A 13,757-nucleotide genomic window follows, 5' to 3' on the forward strand; every position below is an offset into this window, starting at 1 on the left:
GTATATAGATTATTTTTATTGTTCCAAATACCCTCAACTTATTATTCTCCAAAAAATAGTATATGTACAATAATTTTGTATTTAATTATTTTATTCATTCTAAAAAAATTAGAGTTAATTAGAAAATTATGACGATTCCTTATGCTTTCTAATGATTTTGTATTTAATTTTTTTGATGAATTATGATAAAAAATTAAATAATTAAATAATTGAAGGTATTCATGTTCCACGCATCAAACAATCTAATATGTAATTTGCAAGAATTCGGAGTAACAATAGCAGTGGAGAGAAAAGAATTTAGAGAAGACAATAGCTTTGGGGAAAATAATCCTTCTTTTTCATCCTCCCGTATTCAAACATCTACTGGGCATTTTATAAAAGCCAATGAGAGCATACCATTCACATTACTAACTACCTATAAACAACAAAAGATACACACCAACTTAATAATCCATGGTATACGGAAATAATGGGAAAGATGAGCCATATTGCACATGTAGTTAGTGGTCCACATGTCCAGAACCCATTTATTTTCAAAACAAACTAAAAACTAGGTCCAGGCATGGTCTAAGTATGTGGAAGGTTTGGTTGGTTGTTGCTTGTTCGGACACATATCACAATCACCAAAGATAAAATGATAAAATCGCCACAAAGTTTGAAACTTTAAACAATAGAGAGGTTTTGCTCTTTTTTCTTTTGGAATAACCCAAAACCTAAATTAGCCACTCCATCACCAATTAAGTTTTCTCACGAAGGATATGTGAACGAAAGAAATTAAACTTACCAATAAGCGTCAAATAATTCATCCTTCTATTGAGAAGATATCAAGGTGGCTGAAAAGAGCAACTTTTGACAAATATAGTGTCAAGTGTCAACCTTTATGAGAAGCAATTGCAATAATTGCATAAATCTCAACGTAGAAAGAATTACGAGTGCCTAGAGCCATCACACAAGGCATCCTAGAAAAATTCCATTAAATCCTCAAGATAAACTCTCACACTAAGATAAGCCAGAGTTTCCTTTGGATAAACCACATCCGTTCGGATAAAAACCATAAGCAGATTATCAGCCAAACTCCTAATATTTTACATTAAATTTTGTACTTTTGAAGTTGGTAAATATTTGTGTAGTTTTTATATTTTGATTTAAGTGTTTATTTAATCGTTATATTTTAAAAAATATCCTAAGAGACCGATACTCTTAAATATGTTATACGCTTACCCTTTCTTTTTCTTTGCTTTTATAATAATAACATTGCTGCAATATTTTTTACGTTAATTAATTTATCTATTGAAAAATTTAATTAACAAATTAACCAATAATTATTTGTTAGCAAATTAATCAATAAATATCAATATAAAAAAGAATTGATATTTTTCGTTCCATTTCAAAAATCTTATTAATGACTAATTATAAATAAATTAATACTAGTTAACTTTAAGCAAATGTTAATATCCTTACAATGATCTTACTAATTAATTATTTATAAAAAATAAATAATTATACGAATTTTATTTTACTTTTAAGGCTGATTTGATAAATTAAAATTGCAAGAGTATTATTATAAAAGTATATAAATAAAAAGTAAGGATAAGAGTGTCACATATTTAATAATAAGGGTGTCACGAGATATTTTTTTAATATATATAAACTAAACGGCCATTTAACTCAAAAGTAGGCACTAGACAAGCTTGTGCCCTTTAAAGTTTAACCATTTACTTTTTGGGCTAGTCTATGTTATATATAACATAAAATACGGTAAACTCATAAGTTGTCACACTTAAAAACTCAATTATTTCATATGTTACATCTTTCTGGTTTTGGATGACAACTCAAGATTGGTTATATGTTACATATGATGTAACATAGTATGACCCTTATTTTTTATTTATAAATTATGAACATAATGTGTAAAGCCAATGTTTTTTATATTAGTATGTTTAGTTTTAAGGGACACCAAACATGTTTCAATGCAATGGGGTAGTTTGTACTTAAAGATAGTGTCATTTGGGTCTAGTCTATCTAAATTTTCTCATTTTCATGAATAAAATATGTTTTTTGAGTTCTTTTACTAATTTATTTTTTAATAATTATCATAATAATGTAATGTGTTTTTCAAAAGAAGAGACAAATTTTACATTTGTCCTCTTCAATATTTTTGAATGTTAGAATTATAACATCATTGATATAATGAGTAATTAAAAAAAATTAGAGACAAGTTGTGTTGATACCATTGGATCAACAATAAGAATAGAGAAAGAGCTGTTGTACACAAGGAATGAGCTTGAGAGAGCTTGATGTCCTCAGGATTACCATTGTTGAGAGTGAAGAGCTGGTGGTCGAAATCCTGCAAAACAATAACCTATCAGGGTTTGCAGGGGATGTTATTGGTGTAGACCTTCCAATGCTTAAGTTAGACTTCAAGAATGACATGATAACAAATAAATAATAAGAGAGATAAAATAAAGTAAGAGAAAACTTCTTGGAGGATATTGCACTTCTCCTCCAATATGCCTATTTCTCATGCCATATACATGTTTCCTCTATTATATATTTTTTATTGGTAACCTCTTTACATAAGATAAATAACCAGAAGTATAATAGGATTCGAGTTTGACAGGATTAAGATTTGTATTGTTTTATCCTATATAGATTAGGACGTATTACTGAATGTGGGTCCTCGGGCTCGAAGCCTATTTGTTTATGTCATCGAGTCGAGTTTGTTAAAAATATGGGTATAAGAGAACATGCTGAATGTTATGAGGAAAATCTCAAATGACTTGAGAAGAAAGCAGATGAAATGAGCATATTTCAAATGTCATAAGGACAACTTTGAATGACATGAGGAGATCTCCAATGTCATGAAAACAACTTGAATGGCATGAGAACAATATGAATGACATGGGAAAATCTCAAATGTCATGAGGATAACGTGAATCTCAAAATGTCATGAGAACAACTTGAATGATATTAGAAAATCTTGAATGTCATGAGAAAAACTTGAACGACATGAGGATAATATGAATAAATGAAGAAATCTTGAATGTGATATGTGCCAAAAATTAAATAATACTACAATATGGCCATAAAATTAAAATAATATCATGGTAAGGGCTATTAAATTAAGATAATGTTGCGATAAGGACCTTAAGACAAAAATTATGCCTCGATAAGGGCTTAAAATGGACAAATAATGTGCGATAAAGGCTCTAAAAGGACAAATAATATTAGTGAATCTTGAATATCATGAGAAAATCTTGAATGATATATGGAAAATTTGAATGTTATAAGGTATAAGGTCGAGACCTTAAGTTCATGAGATCAAGGCTTAAGAGTATGAGGCTAGGCTATGTGTTCGAAGATCAAGCCTTATGAGCAGAAGGCTAAGTTATATGTGATGAGATTCAAGCCTAGAGTATGAGGTTAAGATTCGTATTATGAGATTGAGGCCCAAGATTATGAGGCTAAGATATTTATTACAACAAGGCTCAAGAGTACAAGATTGAGATATGTAATACAAGATTAAGAGCCCAAGAGTATGAGACTAGCAAAGAGTTATAAGATCTATGTTAGTAATATGCCCTAAAGGCCAATCGAATGGTGTTTGTTTGTTTAGGGCATTATTGTATTTGAATAGCATTTTGATATTTATAAAATGGCCAAGTTATCAACATTCATAAATTAATTTAAAGAATATAGTCCAAGAAGTAAAATAGTTAAGGAACACATTCTCGAGTTTGTCGAGAATATGAAACGTGCATCCTTTGTACTATACTTCTAAAATAGTTACTAGTGGTGGATTTATGATTGGACATTATAAATTCCTATAAACACTAGTTTCTGTTATGACTCCTTATGGTATGTGATACTAAAATGGATGGTGAGTTTCATATCATTAACATGAGATGTCAAGTCAAACACATAGGTACTTGTTGAGAGAACGAGTTTACTGAACTTAACCAAATATAGTAAGCCATATGATTTTGAGTGTTAATGGCTTATTATACATTGTGATAGACACTATATTTAGTAATGGTCTTTAGACCTGAGGCATAACAGATGTCTTATACATAGACATATATGATATGTGAAAGCATAATGATTGATTCCTAATTAAGGAAGAGATCTAGCAATAGATGTCATGATTGGTTATTTATGGAGACAAGTGTATGCCCAATATGGAATTCATCACTTTGTAATATACAAAAAAGGATGTCCTTGTGAGATAATATGAATTGGCATGAGAAATCCTTGGCCAAGGTGAAATATGTTTGAAGGAGTTCAAATTATATTTTCATGCCAAGTTCATTTAGATTTATTTTGAGATAAAGCATAACTGCTTAACATAATAAACCATAAGTCGTGCTTTTCTCTGGACATGGATGATGAAGAGACCAAGACATAGAGATACAATGGAATAGGTTTTATAGATCCAACAATTCTTGTTATTTGGATGGTTGTGAAATACTGCTAGGTGTCACTCATGACTTGTAGAAACCTTAAGATTAATATTGGTAAAGCGTATTAGCAATGCATCTTAAGGTCATTAGAAAAGATCTATTTGATGACTAAAGAGTTCAGCATCATTTAATGAATAAAGAGTTATCATTAAAATAGTTCTATTACCTTATAACAAAGAACCTAAAATGTCACACATCAAATAGAAATGAAAAATGAGTTACTAGAAAATGAGAACTTAAATTTCCTAATTTTAGGAAAATCGATATTTATATTATAATTCATTAAGAATGAATATATATATATATATATATATATATATATATATCTTAAATATTCATTAAATTAATTTATGAATGTTGATAACTTGGCCATTTTATAAATATCAAAATACCATTCAAATACAATAACTCCCTAAACAAACAAACACCATTCGATTTTCCTTTAGGGCATATTACTAACAATTCTCGGCCCATTAGCATAAGGACGAGCAGGATCATGTAATCAACATGAAGATGAGGCAATCATAGCAAAACCATAAATTAAAACAATGAAGCATAAAATTATAATTATGCGAATTTAGAGTTTTACCTCGCCAGGCATCGATGGTCGGAAATCAAGTATTGTGATCAAGGTTGAAGTTTAAACTCATAAGGAATAGTGGTGGCAATGTGCGGTAATGCATGGTCAACCACGCAGATCGAGCTCTTTAACCATTTATGCTTCAGTGGCTGTTAGTGGCCAATTCGGTGGCTTTTGGTTGGTGGTGATGGCTAGAACTTGAAGGGGCTGCCACAATGAATAAAACCTAAATGACGAGATGAGTTGTAATTGAGGTAGATTTGCACTAGGTCACTGGGGCAGTTTTGCGAAGATTGCGGCTTCGTGTGGCCGTTTTTGGATATTTTCCTACAGTAGGGAAGAAGGCATCTTGCTCACTAATTATTGGTGGTTTAGCAGTGGTCACTAGAGATTGAATTGGTGGTGTTGTGGCTGCCGTGAATGGTGGATAGGGTTTACTTGGATTTTGGGTGTTTAACCCTCTCTATATGTATTATTTGTTCTTTTTTTTAATTGACCATATGAATATACAATTATGATTCATGTGCCTATCTTAATCATACATTTTTTATTTTTTAATGCTTTTTGTGTGTTACTCATAGACAACGTCAATTGTTGATACTCGAATTTGGAACGACGATAAGAGTAGAGAAGCAATTATTTTAGTTGGGGAACGAGCTTAAAATAGCTTGATATCCTTAGGATTACCATTATTGAGAGGAAAATCGAGAATCACATAAGTAAGAAATCGAGAATCACGTGATAACAAGTTATAAAATTAAGAAACATTGGGAACATAAGTATCATTATCCCTTTGTATTTATCATACTTTTTGTTTCATTTAATTTCAATGTTAAATCTTTCTTGTTTCTTGTGGCATCTCAAAGTTGGTTTATAAATTTTACTATAGAATTTGAGGTACTTGTTAAATTGTGTCCTACGTTGGTTAGTAAAGGGGAGTTAATTTAGTTTATAAGAAAGATAGGTCATTTCATCCAATAAATTAATCTTTTAGGTTGCATACTTAGAAAGAAGATTGTCAATTGCCCCTTTACTATTTGTAGCATGTACCAATTACCTCCCTACTATTTCTTTAATATTCCATCACCCCCTACTGTTACTTTTGTTACTGTTTAAATTTCCTTTAAAGGGTAAAATTGTATTTTAACCTTATATAAAAACAAAAACTGATATTTAATTCTTTATAGAGGATAGTGACAAGTTTTATTCCTCTCTCTTTATAAAATTAGGTCATCTCATCTTTTTCTTTCTAAACACTCTCTCAAAAATTCATTGTTTAACTCAACATCATCTGTCATTATCGTCTGCATATATCAACACCTCCACTAAAACTCTTTTTTCTACTCAAAATTTGGTAATTGAATTTTTTTTTTTTGGAGACGATAAATTTCATTAATCTGTCCATAAGAAGCATTATCACAAGTAAACCCCAGGCTAGGCAAGGCTCAAAAGTAACAATCGGACCAATTTAAAACGAACACGGAACCATAACAAGCCAAAAATTGCACAAAATCAAAGCTTGTAAATTGGTAATGGCCTTGGTCCCCTCCGATACAGCGTGCTTCACCAATTCACCGGGCATGACCAATCTCACGGTGGTCTGGATCTCCCTCGGCGTGATCGTCAGCTTCTTGTTGTATCTCGCGAGATGAGATACTTCCTACCCGCTTTTTCTCCGCTGGCTTTTTCTGGGCTTTAGGCGTTGTCATTTCCTTGACGAGAAAATTAAAAGGCGTGGGAAGATTCTTCTCGATTTGAGAGAAAAAGAAATAAGTAATGAAATACAAGTATGCAACCCAAGAGGGGGGTGAATTGGGATTTTAATAATTATGCAATACAATTCTCTCAACAATTTAATCTATTGCCTTAATCAAATTGAAAACAATAAATTCAATCATGCACAATATTAAAAGAGTAAGGGAAGAGAAAACAAACACAAAGATTTTTACGTGGTTCGGCAATCCCCGCCTACGTCCACGCCTCCAAGCTCACCGGGCTTGAGGATTTCACTAAGCTAGCCTCCCAAGGCTTCAAACGCTTACAATTGACTTCCAAGGTGTCAATGGACCTTTACAACAAGAGATTATCCCCAATCTCTTAACCCAAGTGTATCCCAACACTTACAATCACTCAAAGTAAAAGATTACAAATTGTTTTTCTCTCACACAATATTTAAGATTACAAATCAATGCCCAATGTGTGAATAGATGAAGAGAGAATGTGTTTAAAGCTCAATGAAGATTGTATTCTCGAATATAAGCTCAATGATTGTGTTGTGATCAATCTTGTTTGAATTTGGATGAGCTTATTTATAGTTAGAGCTGAAAATCTAGCCGTTACAAACTGTCGGACAGAAAACGGTTCGCCGTTAACCATAAACGGTTAACCGTTTCGTTTGGTCAAAGTTACCGTTGGGTCAAATTTCAAATAAACGGTTAGCCGTTTAGGCTTACCCTTTCGCCGTTAATTTCCAGAAACCTGCAAAACAAATTTGGTTTAACCGTTCTTACTAAACGGTTCAAGGTTAGCAATCTGGAAATAATCGGTTAACTGTTTTCAGTAAACGGTTCACCGTTAGTTTCCAGAATCATCATTTTAACAATACTTTGCAGAACATGCTTTCTGGAAATTATCGGTTAGCCTTTTTTAAGTAAACGGTTAGCCGTTTGCTACAGTGATTGCTACAGTAACCTGCACAGTGCACTTTTTTCTGAAATTACAGTTTGACCCCAAAACTTTACAAAATTGTACTATAACCCAAAACGTTATGAAACTTTACAAATAGGTCCAATTTCAGAATTTCTAAGTAATGCTTTGTTAATCCCAAAACTTTCTGAAATTATGTTATAGCCCAAATTGCTATGACACTTTTCAAATAAGTCCTTCACCAAAATTTCAAGCAATACTTGTTTGTTTCAAAGTTTTCAAAATGTTTCAATTAAACCATAAACTTTGAAAAACAACCAATTTCATAAAATCATTTTTCCATTAAATATGAAACATTTATAATGTGAAAATAATGATTTATTTAAAAAGAATAAAAACAATCAATTTCATAAAATCATTTTTCCATTAAATACAAAACATTTATAATGTGAAAATAATGATTTATTTAAAAAGAATATTAAATAATTTAAGCTTAAAAGATTAATCATTCTTAATCTTGTTTGTTATCATCAAAATCAATATTATGGAAACATATATGTTAACAATCTCCCCCTTTTTGATGATGACAAACATTTCATGTATTTAAAGAATGATTCCACAAATTGCTCCCCGTAAATATAATCTTCTTTTACAATTTGCCAATTAGCTAAATTAACATATTTAAATACATGGATTTTTCTCCCCCTCATCATCAAAAAGAAAAACTTAATTGGCAAAGACAAAAGTAGCAAATTTTTATAGATTTGAAAACATGTATTCTTCTCCCCCTTCATCATCAAAAAGAAAACTTTAAAGGAAAATAATAAAAAATAGCAAATTTGTTACCCATGTTATCCGAATAGAAATTTCGACAAAATCTTCCCCTAACAACAAGCATCACCTCAAATACAAGATTAGTAATAGCACATCCAAATTATTATAGATCATGATAAAAGCCAACTCTATACACAAATCATCACACTAAATTATCATGAACCATTATTCCATCAATTACCAAGTCAACAACTCATAACATAAATTTATCATATAAAACACTCATGTCATTATATCTCAAAATCATCACCATAATCAAATATCAATTATCAAAAGAATACTCAAAGTGCATATTATTCTCCTCTCTTTTGATAACATTGAAATGATATATTACTTTGTCTCCCCCTTTGGACAACAAAAAAGTTCAAAATGCATGTTATCCAAAATCATATTATATGCCCCCCCTAAATATATGGCCAATTTAAAATTTTAACCGAAATGATTTTATCCAAAAACAAATCATATTTATCTCCCCTTAAAAAAGAACAAATCCTCAAATACACAACATGATTAAAAACACTTCCATATAAGCTTAAACACGTATAACAAACCAACAACTCCACCAAGTCCGTTCACACATAAATAATCATCCAACAACAGAAGCATCACATAGAAAAATCCATCATCAAAATCAAATAGAAGTAGCAATGTATACCAAACAAAATAGCAACACACCAGGAAACAAAATATGAAATGTATGTGCGAATATGAGAGTTAGAAACTAAGTAGGTGGTGAAGATGTGAAATTATGGCTCAATTTGGTTGAGGAAGGGCAAAGTTTCGGTCAACATGGAGGAAATCTGTTTGGCTGCCCTTAGGGTTTGGATTTCTAAAGATGAAGAGAAATGATTTTATTAGAGTGATTTGGCAAGAAAATGAAGAAAAAATGAAGGATTGAAGAAGGAGAAAGCTTTGATTGTGCAACAATGGCAGAAACGGTAAGAGGGCAAATGAAGAAGGAGAAGAAACTCTTGGAACAATTTTATATTTCAAGAAAACGGCAAGCTTTTTTCTGTAAACGGTGAGGGAGTAACTTCCAGTGAACATTTTGTTAGCCTAAAGGGCTATACATAATGTAATTTTGATGATAACAAACATATGTATTGAGTGATTTAATAAATATTGTATTTCATATTTTTACTAGTTTTTGAAGGATAATATTTATACAAGTAAATCAAGTGAAATCAAGATTGAAGACACTCAACGGACAATGGCGACATCAAGAATAGTTTAGAGCTCAACGAACAAATTAGTGCAATAAATTCTTGTAAAGCCGGTATGATTTAATTGATGTTTGATTTAGCATTTGAGAAGCTCAAGAAATTAATTTAATTAAATAATTTTCATAAACTAAAAGTTTTTGTTTTTATAAAGAAAAGTATTTTGTGAATTTAAGTAATTTGGACTTAATTGTTAAGATTTGAAATCTTTGATTTTAATAAGAATTAAATTTCGGAGTTGGACGTTTTTACAAACATTTAAAATGTTTTGGGCCATACCATAATTTATGAATATTTTGGACTAAAGTGAAAGGTTTTGAGAACTTTGAAAAATATAGGTATTATGTTGAAAAGGACCTTTGAGCGAAACAATAAAAACTTTGGGGCCATATCATAATTTCAGAAAGTTTGGGAAAGATAACTAATTAACTATTCTTGGGAAGTTCTGAAATTGGACCTATTTGAAAAGTTTCATAACGTTTTGGGCCGTACTACAGTTTTATAAAGTTTTGGGGTCAAACTATAATTTTAGAAAATAGTTTACTGTAGCAGTTATTGTAGCAAGCGGAATTCCGGATTCTGACAAACGGAAGTCCGAATGTTAGGCAGCATCTATCCGAATTGAAAGCGGAAATCCGGATCCTGACAAACGGAAATCCGGTTGTTGGGCAGTAAGCTACTGAGCGTAAGCGGAAATCCGGATGTGACAAAGCGGAAATCCGGATGTTCAAAAATTCAAATTTGTGGCTGTAACGGTAACATTAAGCGGAATTCCGGATGTCCATAACCGGTAATCCGGTTACGACCAAAATGTGCATAACGGCTAGTTTTTGAGTTCAAACTATATAAACTCAAAACCAATTCATTTTTTGAAAATTCAAGCAAGCAAGAACAAGTGCACACAACATATATTGAGCTTCAACTTCGTGAATCATCATTCATTAAATCATCTTTGTTCTTCAATTTGTATATCCACTCTTAAAGAGAGATTGATTGTTGTATTTTTCATTTCACATCAAATTGTGAGAGTACAAGTGTGAGAAACACTTGGGGTGAAGAGATTGGAGATATAATCTCTTGTTGTAAAGGTTCATTGACACCTTGAAGTCAATTGTAATCGTTTGAAGCCTTGGAAAGGCTTGGATAGTGAAATCCTCAAGCCCGGTGTGCTTGGAGGCGTGGACGTAGGCGGGGATTGCCGAACCACGTAAAAATCCTTGAGTTTGCTTTCTCTTCCCTTGCTATTTAATTATTGTACTTTGATTGAACTTATTGCTTTCAATTTTTATTAAGACATTAGATTGCTTGTTGTGTGGATTTGCTAGGATAATTTTTAAAATTCCAATTCACCCCCCCTCTTGGGTTGCACACTTATATTTCATTTGGTATCAGAGCTGGGTGCTCTTGTGTAGATTTAACCGTCTAGAGTTAAAGATTAATAGCAACCCAAATTAGTTCAACTTTTATGGAAGGCCAATCCACCACTAGACCTCCATTTTTTGATGGTAATGACTATCCTTATTGGAAAACTAGGATGAGAGTATTTTTACAAGCCTTAGATTATGAACTATGGGAAATAGTTTGTGATGGTTCATTCATTCCTAGGAAGAATGTTTTAAGTGAATTGGATAAGAAAAATATGTCTTTAAATTCCAAGGCTATGAATGCTTTATTTTGTGCCTTAGATAAAAAGGAATTTCATAGAGTTTCAAATTGTTCTAATGCTTATGAAATTTGGAGAAAACTTGAAATTGTGTATGAGGAGACTACAAGCGAGGAGGAATTTCATGAAGTGTCGAATTTGGCACTTATGGCAATTGGAGATGAATCGGATGATGAACTTGATGAGGTAAATGATCTTCCTACCTATGATGAATTACATGATGCTTTTAAAGAATTGCATGATGAGTGGATGAAACTTGGTAAAAAGAATACATGTCTTAAAAAGAAAATGGTAGAGCTCACAAATGAAAATGAAACTCTAAGTGCAAAGATTAGTTGCCTAGAATTAGAAAATAAAACATTGCATGATAGAGTTGCATTATCAAATGAGAAACCTAGCACTTCACACAAGCATCTAGAATCACATGTAAATGACTTGAAAAATGAAAAAGATGCCTTGCAAAAATCCAATGTTTCATTAAATGAAAAGATCAAAGAATTGGAATTAGATAATGAAATGTTACATGATAGAATTGCATCATTCACATGTAAACAAAGTACTTCGTATGAGCATGAGAAATCACATGTTGATGAATTAATAAATGAAAATGAAACGCTTAAGAAAAGGAGCAATGAGTTGAATGAGATTGTTTTGAAATTCACAAATGGGCAAAAGATGTTGGATAACATGCTTAATTCACAAAAATGTGTGTTTGATAAAGGAGGACTTGGGTATAAGCCTTACTTGAAACAAAAATATTATAAGAATTATTTTGTTAAGGCTATCTCCACAAATGATCAAATTGTATGTCATTATTGCAATCAAAATGGTCATATGAAGAATAGATGTCCAATTAAAAGAAATGTGTATTATGGAGTCAAATGTATTTGGGTTCCAAAAGGAACTAAATCTAACATTCAAGGACCCAAGAGTATTTGGGTACCAAAGGGTACAACTTGAATTTGTTTTGTAGGTACCACAAACAAGGAATGGTGGCGAGTTCCTTGATGAAGCTTGTGAGGATAATCATTTGAGCATGATCTAGGAGAAAAAGATGAGGCAAGATGATTTAATTGTTTTGGTAACAATTCTTGCCATATTAATTTTGTTGAATGAATCATGATAAATGAAATTGCGAAAGTATGCTTGTATGTTTACATGATGGAATTATCATTGTGTATGATATTGAGTGATTTATCATGATGCCTTTGTTTGATTTTGATGATTGTATAGTCTATGATTTCATCTTCTTAATTGTCTATCATCATTGTCCATCTCTTATATATGTGTGAATTCATATGCCATTAATTGTGTTATATCATCATTCACTTATAAAATTGACATCATTGTTTGATACGATTTCATATGTTTGGTCTTGTATGCATTTATGTCTCATGTATTAAATGGCTTATTGAAAAGTTTTAAATCTCAAAATTATTTAAAATTAATCAATTTTAAAAGCCAAAAATGAAATGGTATATGTAGTACAAGTATAAGAGCTAGCAAATATTCCTTTTCCACTCATCCGGAAAACCAGATTTGCTAAGCCTCCTCTCTGCCTCAAAACCGGATAACCGGTTCTTAAAATCCGGAAAGCCGAATTCAAGAGGCAACTTTCTGCCTCAAACCGGACTACCGGTTATCAAAACCGGAAAGCCGGTTTCACGTGGAACATTGCTGGAACCAACCGGAATTCCGGCTCAGCTCATCCGGCAATCCGTTTTCAATGTTTCAAGCTTCTGGTCACAACCGGAATTCCGGTTAGTGCAAACCGGAAATCCGGTTTCGGGGGTTATTTCACACTGTTCTTCCTCCTTCTTCATTCGGCATTCCGGTTCTTGCTCTCTCTCTAAAAACCGGTTCCTCTCTCTCATTTTTCATTCCAAAATCCATCATTATCATTCAATCCAAATTGATTCTTATAAATTATTCCACATCAATTCTTGTGTCTAAAATCATTTTAATTGATTCAAACTTACTCATTTTACTCAATATCTTGAAAATTTGAATTTGTGCATTTTGAGTATTTCAAATTACCACTTCCATAGTGCGCTCTCCTTATGGATTTTACCATAGTTTTCTATTATATTATGCACTTACATTTTCATATGCATTGTTGCTTTCATTGTGGATTGATGATGATTATTGGTTGATATTTGGATGTTTTATATTTGGATAATGTGTTTAACATTGAGTGCTTTATCATGATGCATGGTTATATATATAAGATGATAGCTTGTGAACTCATCATGATGGATTTGTTTTGATTTTAATGATTATTTAATGCCTAAGCATGACAAATAAGTGATATGCTTTAATTCTCAATCTTTGAATACTTACATATTTCATGATTG

Source organism: Citrus sinensis, chromosome 7 (assembly GCF_022201045.2).
Source record: "Citrus sinensis cultivar Valencia sweet orange chromosome 7, DVS_A1.0, whole genome shotgun sequence".
Classification (NCBI taxonomy): domain Eukaryota; kingdom Viridiplantae; phylum Streptophyta; class Magnoliopsida; order Sapindales; family Rutaceae; genus Citrus; species Citrus sinensis.